This window comes from Numenius arquata, chromosome 7 (assembly GCF_964106895.1).
Source record: "Numenius arquata chromosome 7, bNumArq3.hap1.1, whole genome shotgun sequence".
Classification (NCBI taxonomy): Eukaryota; Metazoa; Chordata; class Aves; order Charadriiformes; family Scolopacidae; genus Numenius; species Numenius arquata.
In genome coordinates, this window is record NC_133582.1 from 2037472 (window position 1) to 2048713 (window position 11242).

General features: G+C 42.3%; 1 pseudogene; it reads left to right on the forward strand.

The window, feature by feature from the left end:
* The first annotated feature begins 7980 nt into the window (after positions 1–7980).
* Positions 7981–8048, forward strand: LOC141466959 (U5 spliceosomal RNA; annotated as a pseudogene).
* Positions 8049–11242: the final 3194 nt, after the last annotated feature.

The following is an 11242-nucleotide window of genomic DNA, read 5'->3' on the forward strand; positions in this document are numbered from 1 at the left end:
CATTTTTTCATTACCCTTCTTCCCTGCAGCCTTTGGTTCATTTACATCCCACTGACAGGGTAGTGGAGGAGAAAATATCTATGTGGCTTGGCTCTCTCTGGAATTAGTATGGCATCCCACACGCAGCACCTCTGGAGGAGCCTTGTGTCAAGTGCTTGACTTGAATATCACACGGCATAACGCCTCGGGCACTATTAGGGAGCCAAAGATTATGCCACAGCATTGAACCTTCTCAGAAAATGCCAACAGTGAGGGTTAGCATCGTGAGTGGTCCAGGTGTACGACAAAAGGAATTAGTCCGATGCTGAGAACGGTGATTACAAGAGTAAGGTTGACTCATTCACTCCTGTAGAAAATTTTTGGTTTGTGTAGTGAACAAGTCTGACCATGACAAACCTCTGTCAGAGAACAGGGACCAAAACACAAGGTTGCCTTTATTCAGAAACACGAAGTGGATTATTTGTATGGGGTTTGTTTTCTGGTCGGTGATTTTAAACTCCATCTACTGACCTTTACTGATGAATAGCACCTAGTAACAGTCACAGAATAAAAGCCAGGGTTTTACTCAGGTATTACAGCAGGTTAATAACCTTAAATGCTTCAGAAAGGAGATAATCTTCCTGCTACCCTGTGCGAAGGGGCATTTTCTGATTCAGAGAGAGCTGTTTGCTGCAGGTCCAATCCCTTCCCTGTGAACTCCAGCTGCAGCATCCTGCTTTCCCTGGGGCACAGCCAGCTCTGCTAGTGATGGAAGAGGAAGAAGGTGCCCTTTGGGACAGCTTACACCATAACAGTCTGCTCCAGCACCATAGAATCATAGAATGGTTAGAGTTGGAAGGGACCTTAAGTCATCGAGTTCCAACCATCTGCCATGGGCAGGGACACCTCCCACCAGACCAGGTTGCTCGAAGCCTCATCCAGCCTGGCCTTGAACCCCTCCAGGGATGGGGCAGCCACAGCTTCTCTGGGCAACCTGGGCCAGTGCCTCGCCACCCTCACAGCAATCAAAGAATTTCTTCCTAATATCTCATGTAAACTTCCCCTCTTTTAGCTTAAAATCATTCCCCCTCATCCTATGGCTCCCCTCCCTGATCAAGAGTCTCTCCCCTTCTCTCTTGGAGCCCCTTTAGGGCCTGGAAGGGGCTCCAAGGTCTCCCTTGAGCCTTCTCTTCTCCAGGCTGAACCTCCCCAACTCTCTCAGCCTGTCCTCACAGCAGAGGGGCTCCAGCCCTCACAGCATCTCTGTGGCCTCCTCTGGCCTCACTCCAACAGGTCCATGTCCTTCTGATGCTGAGGACTCCAGAGCTGGACACAGTGCTCCAGGTGGGGTCTCCACAGAGTGGAGCAGAGGGGCAGAATCCCCCCCCTCACCCTGCTGGCCACGCTGCTGGGGATGCAGCCCAGCATGGGGTTGGCTTTCTGAGCTGCTGGTGCACATTGCTTATGTTGCTTATTTTGCTTCTCATCTACCAACACCCCCAAGTCCTTCTCCTCAGGGCTGCTCTCCAGCCATTCTCCACCCAACATGTATTTGTGCCTGGGATTGACGTGACCCAGGTGCAGGACCTTGCACTTGGCTTGGTTGAACTTCATAAGGTTCACATGGGCCCACTTCTCACAGAATCACAGAATCTTCATGGTTGGAAGATCATCACCTTTGAGATCATCAAGTCCAACCACAATTCTCAAGCCTGTCCAGGTCCCTCTGGATGGCATCCCTTCCATAGAACAGACTTTTCAGGGAATTATGCTAATTTTATTCTGAGAAATGACAAAGAAAAGAAAACCTGGGTGTGACCTGCACCTATTGTGGCAATTCCAGTCAGTGGGTCACTACTCAACGTTGTAAGTACAAGGGACCTCATGGTTGCTCTATGTAGCACCAGGTGAAACGGGAGGTATAGTTTCTAGGATTGTTGTATTTAGCACACAGCAGGGATGTAAAGCAGAGCTGATAGACAACCTGTGCACAGGCATATAGCTATAAAGCTCAATGTGATTCACTGTGGTTATTTTGGGGGTTAAGAAACGTGCTATGGCTGTGCGCTGCCCTCTGAAATGCTGCGCCAAGGGTGAGCAGGTCACCTCTTGCTTTAAGGGAAATTTTTATCTCTTCAAACTCCCGTCTATGTACTGTGGCATTTCCCGAGCACTGTTTGTGCTGCGTTCCTCCTTTGTTTTCCCCACTTTTCACCCTCCCCTGGGACATGTTGTGTGTGGAGCTAGTTATGGCTGCTGTAATCTGTAAAGTCTTTGAGTTTTGCAATAGACTCTGCTATCATTAAAGGCATCCTTTCATCAGTCTCCTGCCGTGCTTTGCAATGAAGCACAAAGGTGAGGAAGGTATGTCCTTCAGTATGGATAACAGCTAAACGTGTCTGAAAGGAATTGTAGGTTTTGTGCCTCGACACAATGGTTATGTCCTTTCTGCACCAGGGCGGCAGCGCTCTTGCATTCTGATATCCCAGAAGCCTGCAGCAGGCAAGCTTCTCTAATTTATTTATAAATCCTTTCTGAATCCAAGGTAGCTGAAATCACAAGATTTGCTTCCTGGAGTTTAAAGAACTTCCGGTCGCCCCACAATCATATTTCTCAGTGCCCTCATTTGCTTGCTGCTCTGTCCTTACAACACCTTCTAGTTCTTTATCTGGTTGGAGAATGAGATATTAACCCTGATGTTACCTAATTTTATTTAAGGGTTCTAATTATGCTGATTCCTCAGTCAAGTAAACTAAAAACCTGAGACCATGCCAGAATATATATGGGCAGACCACCTTTTTCATAATGTTCATTTCCTGAGGTACCCTTGGATTCCTTGAGTCAAGATAATTAGTGTTTTTTATCAACTGAATCTCCAGTCTGTTTTGTGGTTCAGAAAAAGGACTAAAAATATTCTATTTGTATTAATGTTTACAGAACCCATATTTGACTCTGTTTCTATTTGACTGCATTTTATTGTCACATTTGTGACACACGGTTAGCTGTGCCTTTTATAGAGCTTCGAGTATAGGGATGGTATTGAAGTGTTCATTAAAATGTTTGTTTCTAGGGCCACATGCTGCCAAATCTACTCGACTGTGAATCTCCGCTTTTCTGTTTTCCTTGGCAAGCCCAGTCCTACTCTCTCAAAATAAGCAGAGATCCTATCTCAGGATGAGGCCAAAGGCCACTAAAAATTATCAGTGATCAGTTCTTGACCTTTCCTTTCAGCTGCTGGGAGCATCTCTGACATCCACAGCCACAAAACTTTGATTTTTTTTAGTGCCTTCAGCTACCAGCCTTTCACTTTGTGCTTTACTTTTCCCTACTGAACTTTTTTTTCTTCCCTAGGAAGAAGCCATGTGAAGGAACGAGTTTTGAATTAATAAAAGACCTCAGTTAAGCTTACTTCCATTGAGAGCTAAATCCTCTACACCAAAGATAAAAAGGTCAGGTCTTTGTGCAGCACACGTTGAGTGAAACTGTATCCCCTACCTACATCATATTACGGGAGTTAGTACTTTCTTGAAAGTTCATGTTCTCCGTAGGTCTCCTCTGCTTACAGTAGTCAGTTGACACACTTGAAGACTAATTCCCATCCCTTTGCCAGATTTCTTATCTTGCTGAAATTCAAGGGGGAAAACAATGACCTGAACTTCAAAGGGTGGAAAATTTCTGTAGTTTTCCATTTTGGATGAGGGAAACTCTTGAAAAAGATGCTTTTCTAAAGGATCTTCATTGCGGTGATTCCTGATCTGAGAGAATCACAGGAGTGGGATCTCAAGGTTGAGAGAAGCAACAACTACTGCTCTGTGGGAGCCTCCTTGTCCTATTCGTAGGGGGGTCGATAATTATTTCTCTCAGACAACCCTCCTCTCTTGAAGGAACTCTGCCTGATTAGCCCAAAATCTTGTGGTTCCTAAAGGGAAGTATTTTCTTGTTTCCTTTCTATGTTGGATGTTTCCCAGGAATTTTTAGTACTTCAGCGTTCTCACCGTGTTGTCATCTTTCCAGCCTCTTTCTCCAGCCGCTTTCCATATTGGCAGAAAATGGCTGTATCAACATTTGACTGTGGTGGCTGAGTTGCATTTCCTGACAGAATTCATTATAAGTATGATGTCTCCTAGAATGTCACCGGTGTCAGCAGCGGTGCTCACTGCCCATGCCCTCTGGCCCCACTCCTCATCAGGCAGCTCTGCTTCAAAAGCTAAGGACTTTCAAGGACAACTTGAGTTTTGGTGTATAATGTTTGGATAAAGGATCATAGTCATAGCAGAACATCTAAGTAAAACTCTTAATAGCATGTTTGCTTGCTCGGCTGAATATAAAGTGAAAGAAATTCAGCTTTATGTTTTCTCATCTTATGAAAGATATCATCTGAAACTCATGCTTGTTTACCATTGTGTTGCTCTTACAATCACTTATGGATCACTGCTGAGTCTTCTTCAATTTCTGTGGCCTCACAGTGGGACTATTACTGAAACAAAGAAACATACTCAAATTCCTCCTGGAATCATCTCTCTGTTTTGTTCTTGAAAAGTGGACTGTAGCTTCTCTAACTTGTTTTGTACTTCTCAAAATAACAAAAAAAAAAGAAATTAACCTCTGTTGAACTTCCAAAATTCTATCCTTTTACATGGTAAATAATATTTCACGTGAAGATATTGAAATGTCAGGAGTATTTGCGTTTCTTAGACTTTTAGTGCATTAAAACAACTTTTTCTTTAGTTGTTCCTTTTAGAATTTGGGAAACGGCAATTATTCCTTGAAGGCTGAGAAATTGATAGAGCACAGCTGCCTTTTTTTTTTTTTTTTTAAGGATATCATCAGAAGCCCCTCTTTAGGAAGACAAGAAGGAGGACTTGCTCAGCTGTATGATTAGCTACTAAAAGATTTTTCCCCACTCTACTAGGACAGCCTCTTTTCCCACCTAGGTACAATTCATATCTTAGCAAATACTTTTTGTGAACGCACAGTACCATGAAAATTTGCAAGTGGAGGGCTGATTTGGTGAAACTCATAATGAAGCTCTCTCAATGAAAGATTAGCTTTGCCTTAGACCATTAGTACCTAGGAAAGGTGATTCTCTGTGTGTCTGGTTACCGTGCACTTACACTTTTACTGCCTAAACAGTCTTTGGCAAATGGCTAAAGAGTTAACCAAAAATAGTCAAAGAATATAAGGACCTTGAGTTGACCAGGGTAATTTTGTCAGTGTTTTTACCTTGAAGAGATCACACAAAAGTGGAAAACTGATTTTGAATCTCAGAAGCAAGGTTTTATGTGAATATGAACTAGACCAATGAAGAAATTAAACCAGCGCCCGGGGCAATGAGTAAAGCAAAGATAAGAGTTTCCACATCAACCCATTGTCAGATTGGTTCTTTCTCTTCAGCCTTGCTCTTAACAGCTCCAGTTGTTGTGAACTCTGCACAGCTGCTGGCACATCCTCTTTCTTCTCATTGTTTCTGGAGGGCTAATTCTGGGTTTTCTCCCCATTTGCTTGGCACCTCTCTCTCTTCTGCCTGTCCGCCTCTGTCCCTGGGAAGTTGCTTGCTCTTGGCTTGGTCTTCTTTTTTCCACAATAGGCAAACTCTTGCAGTCTGTCCAGGGAGATCGACTTGGTTCAAAGCACCTCTACCAGGATAAGGCTTCCTCCCTGCTGTCCGGCCGCAGTCATGCAGGAGACAAAATATGGGACATAGCAAACAATGAACAAATTAACCAAACCCCATCCATGACAAATTCTGAGGATGCAATCTAGAAGATTTACATAGGTTAAAAAACCCATTAGAGTTACAAGCAGCATTATGTGGCATTCTGAGACTTACAGTAGTGTCTGTCTGGAGAAATATAATATGCAATCCTACCTGCAGTGCATGTTTGTACAGAAAACAGAACAAGCGGGAAAATAACATGTATTTTTCCATTGTACTATTAAAGCAACTTAAAAGCACACCAGTGATAAGATGTATTATCTTATTTGTTACTTATTAAGCAGACAATTTGCTTCCTTAGAGATCAAAAGTGCATGCTTTTTAAGGTTTTTTTAAGTCTAGAGTCCTCAAGCCATCTGTGTCATGCTGCAGTGCTCCCAGATGAGCCACGTTCTGGGGAAAAAAAAAAAAAAAAAAAAAAAAGGTACACCCCTTACCGGTCACCCATCCAGAGTACTTGGAAACTAAGAGGTTGCTGATAAATTTGAAAACGAGTGTTTGTTACAAAATTTTCCTAGCTGACAGCATCCAGTGTAAAATGGGTTTCTATTCTGAAGGGAAATGCTGGGTAGATCACGTAATGCTGTTTTTCTCTCCCTTCTTCAAGGTTTGTTATTGATTTCAATTTGAAAAGAAGCTGTGAATATTTTGAAAATGGTAAATCCCCATCAAAATAGTTATCGACAAAAGGCTTCAGCAAGTGTGCAACCAACATTCAGAAGATGCAGACTTCATGGTGTCAAAGGTTTGGAACAAAATAGATAATGATTTTTTTCCAAACCACTAAAGATTTTTTTTTCTTTCTTTTTGCTAAGTAATAGCCTGTTAGAGATGCACTAAAGCACTGAAGCATTGGACAACTAATCATACTGACTGACGAGGCAAAGTATATGCTTGACAACTACCATTCAGTAAGTACATCTTAAAGTTAAATTATATGTTTTGAAAAGCAGTGTTTCCTTTCAGGACTTTTTAATCCACTAAACCCTCTGTCATAAGATATCACTGACGTCAAGAATTTACTAGGTATAAAAAATAATGATGAAGCATTTATGTGGATGGAGAGAACATCCATACTCCCATTAGGCTGGACTGAGATTGTTATTATTTTTTTATTAAGAATGTGATATTTGATCTTCTAGTTAAATTGGTGAGAATCACTCAAGACTATAAATTCATATAGAGAGAATAACCAGAGAATTAACCAGCCACCAAATTTATGGAGCAGAAGAAAAAAAAAATCCAAGCTATTCTGCAGCTGTCTACTGTAGGATTTCTTGTGACTTCCTGGTGGGCACCCAGCATGAGCCAAGTTTAGGAGGAAGGTGATGGATTATTTGCCAGCCATTTCAGTAAGTTTAAAGTCATAAGTATTGCACCTCGACTTTCATACCTCTCTCAACAGGTTCTATTATTAAGATTTATAATTTTCTTCTTCTCCTCTCTTCCCATCCCCCAATTTTCCTTCATTAATTTCTCTCAGTGCTTGTGTGTGAAGCTATTTTGAAATATATTCAGGTTTTTCTTACCTGTAATATATGAAATGGTTGTCACTTCTTTTTTTCTTTATTTTATCATTTGCTCAAATATTTGTTTTTTCTTATTCTAAGTCCACCTGCTGGTATTGCTTACTTTTTCAAAATGTTTAACACATTTGCTAATTTTATAATGTCTGATCTTAGACTAGCTCTCCCTTTTTCTTAGAAAATTTGGGAGGGCAGGGGGACTGTCACTGCTCTAGGGAAAGATTTTATTCAGTCATTAGTTTTTAAAGGATTTAGCAGAGGAGGAGAAATAAAACTGAATGTTCTTTTTTTTTTCCCCAAAAATAATGATATATGATCTTCCTCCCTCGCTGCTGTTCTCATGCGGTGTCCTTGCATTGACAATGGTAATAGCACTTGTTAGTACACAATGTTTCTGTAAGCTTATTATGGATGATAAGCTGCAGTTTTATGGCTAAAAGTGGAGTGTCTATAGCTCCTGTTGGTTATTCAAACCTCTTATTTCCCACACACAAAGAAGGGAGGGCACCCGTCTCTTTTCCTGAAATACATATTTTATTTTGTTGTTACATTTCTCAGAATCTCTTCAAAACAGCCGTTTATGGGATGAGTTTGGTCTACTGTGCTTGTTCTTGGAAACTGCAGTAACGCTGGTCCAAGTGCCCCAAAACAGTGATTTGGTGTCAAAAATGGAGAGGAAAACAATCCCAATGGACCCAACTCACTCGTATTGGCTTTTTAGTTTGTCTTTCCAGGCTTTGTCATTTCTGCCTTGGCTTCTGGTTTCTCTTCAGATCATATAAATCTTTCACCTTTTACTAAAGATTTCTGTGGAGAGGAACACTATTTTATTTCCCCTCTACTCTGCCCTGGTGAGGCCCCTAGAGCACTGGGACCAGTTCTGGGCTCCCCAGTTCAAGAAGGACAGGGAACAGCTGGAGAGGGTACAGCAGAGGGCTACAAAGATGATGAGGGCCCTGGAGCATCTCCCTTATGAGGAAAGGCTGAGGGACTTGGGTCTTTTTAGCCTAGAGAAGAGAACACTTAGGGGGGATCTGATCAATGCTTATAAATGTTTAAAGGGTGGATGTCAAGAGGATGGGGCCAGTCTTTTTTCAGTGGTGCCCAGTGACAGGACAAGAGGAAATGGGCACAAACTTGAATAGAAGAAGTTCCACCTAAACATGAGGAGGAACTTCTTTACTTTGAGGGTGGCAGAGCCTTGGAAGAGGTTGCCCAGGGAGGTGGTGGAGTCTCCTTCTCTGGAGACATTCCAAACCCACCTGGACAAGTTCCTGTGCCACCTGCTCTAGGTGGACCTGCTCTGGCAGGGGGTTGGACTAGGTGATCTCCAGAGGTGCCTTCCAACCCCATGTGATTCTGTGATTCTGTGTTTGAAGTTCACTTTGGAGAAGATAAATGAGGCCTTTCTGGCCTGGGTGCCCCAGACGCATTTCTCCCCCCGTGAGAATGAGGAGGTGTCTAAAGGTATTCAAACTCCAACTTGATAGACAGATAGTTGCAGTATCACGGGATGTTGCAGACAGCCCAAATGTGAAGTGATTGCCATTTAGTATTATAAAAAATTGTGATAATGCAGTTACTGATGACTATTAAAAGTTGTGTCTGAATGCACCTTCTGGTTCAGGAAAGCCCTGGCAGTATTTACCATGAGGAGGAAAGCTCTATACTGGTCTCTGCTTTATTTCCAGCTGTCTGCAACCAGCCACACTCAAAACCAGGAGGCTGGATGCGTGAGCCTTTGGAGTAACAGTTGTTACAGCATGTTTGGAAGCTTTCATTTTGACCTTTTTTCTGACCTTCCTCCTTAATCAATATTTGTCCTCTCTTCCTGGTTATTCTTTTTCTGAATGCAGGCAAAATGACTATTGTAAGTGTGAGAGAGGAACCTTTCAGAGAGATATGTTTTCACTCAGGAGAAATTTTGTGTTTGGTGTCGGTAATCACACGCCTGTAAATTGGAAAAACCCTGGTACTTTGGGGGGAGTATATCATCACTATTTACCTTCATTAAAGGACAATCTTTTGCTTTTGTATATCTACAGATCTATGTTGCTTCAGGCTGCTCAAACAGCTCCTGAATCTGCTAGTGAAAAAATACTGTCTAGCAAAAATGACTGCATTCTCCCTTTTGCAAAAAAACCCCTCTGCTCCTTCCATTCTTATGCCCTTGTAATTTTCTACTGCTCATCTTCTACTTTCAGAGTATTTTGACGTGTGTGGAATTGCTTCATTCCATTTGTTACCATGCATCAAGTAATCACAGACAGACTGTTCTCAGAAGGCTAAGGGGTTGCAGTTTTGTGAAAAATGATCCATGGCTATCATAAAAGTATCCCTTATATTGATTACAGGCTACTCTATTATTAAAGTACTAAAATAAATGGTACTGACACATAAAAAGCTGGGACTCACAAAGGGTGAGACATGCAGCCCATTGTCAGAGTAAGAATGTGGTCTTCAAGAACACAATGCAGCCACCGAATTTATATTTAATACTTACATTACATATCACCATCTAAACCGGAAAGAAACCCCCCCAAAATTGAGTGTAATCTGAAAAAAAAAGAGATTCAAATGAAGTTCCCAGAGATATTACCAACTAAACTGCACGTTTCATAAAGAGCTGATTGAAATCCTAGTAAAACATAGAATGGTTGTGGAAAACTTGTGTTATGTCTATTTGACATGAAGTATAAAATTAAAGCAGTAGTTTGTGTGATTCATAATGCACTGATAGACCCGCATTTCAGGCAGCATGTAATTATTTTGGCCTTATGGGAAGGATAGTTGAGGACTGAAGAACTATCAACTATATCTGTGTTAGAAGCCTCCGTGAAACATGGGTTTCTTCATAAAGCCTACCACCTGAATCAAGTGGTCATGCAGCACCATTAAATGTGGTTTGACATTAAATTATGTATTGAAATTCAGGGGTTTTTTTTGCAGTGAAATCTCTACCAAATTGGTCCATAGTAAGACATTTGTCCTAACTGTATTTCTTGAGAAAATTCCCATGACATACTTTTTGCCCCCTTACTTAGGGAGTTGGATTAGATGAGGGGGTTGGATTAAATTACCTTTAAAGGTCTCTTCCAACCCAAATTATTCTTTGATTCTATAATACCATGATTTCATTCAGTGGTACCCAGTGACAGGACAGGAGGAAATGGGCACAAACTTGAATAGAAGAAGTTCCACCTAAACATGAGGAGGAACTTCTTGACTTTGAGGGTGGCAGAGCCTTGGAAGAGGCTGCCCAGGGAGGTGGTGGAGTCTCCTTCTCTGGAGACATTCAAAACCTGCCTGGACATGTTCATGTGCAGCCTGCTCTAGGTGGACCTGCTTTGGCAGGGGGTTGGACTAGGTGATCTCCAGTGGTGCCTTCCAACCCCATGTAATTCTGTGATTCTGTGATTTCAATGGATGCATACTTTGCTTACACACTCAGAGCACCCTGCAAAGACCACAAGTCCCACAAAGTCATGGCGCAAGGAATTTTTCTTGCCCAGTTTGATTGCAGCTTGACTTGATGACTGGTCCAGTACATGGTGTTGTGTGCCAGGCCATCATATTCAGTCATGAAAGAGCTGAGACACTGCCATGAGAAAAAGCCATGACAGTTTGTACGTGGGGAGTTCACTCTGCTGGGGTGGCCAGTGGGATGTGGGGTGGTAGAGGCCTCTCCTTACCTGTCTGCTGCCCACCTTTCAGAGGCAACTGGTGTTACTGGGCTGACCTGCACACACAAAGCTCTTGAATGGGCAATCCTTGACACATGTCCTCAGCCTGGTTCCCTCAGTTTTCACGTGCATTGAACTGAGGTCAGGAGATGCATTGGTTTCTACCCTACCCAAACCATACTTCCAGCATCTCCTGCAGCGAGTGGCGTAAAGCAAGTCAGTTCTGCTGCTGCAGAAGAAGGGGTATTTAAATGACTTGAGTATCCATTTGTGCTTTGCATTAGAGGAAGGAGAAATGTTGGTTGTCTTCCTCTAAATCAGACAACCTGGTGGTGCAT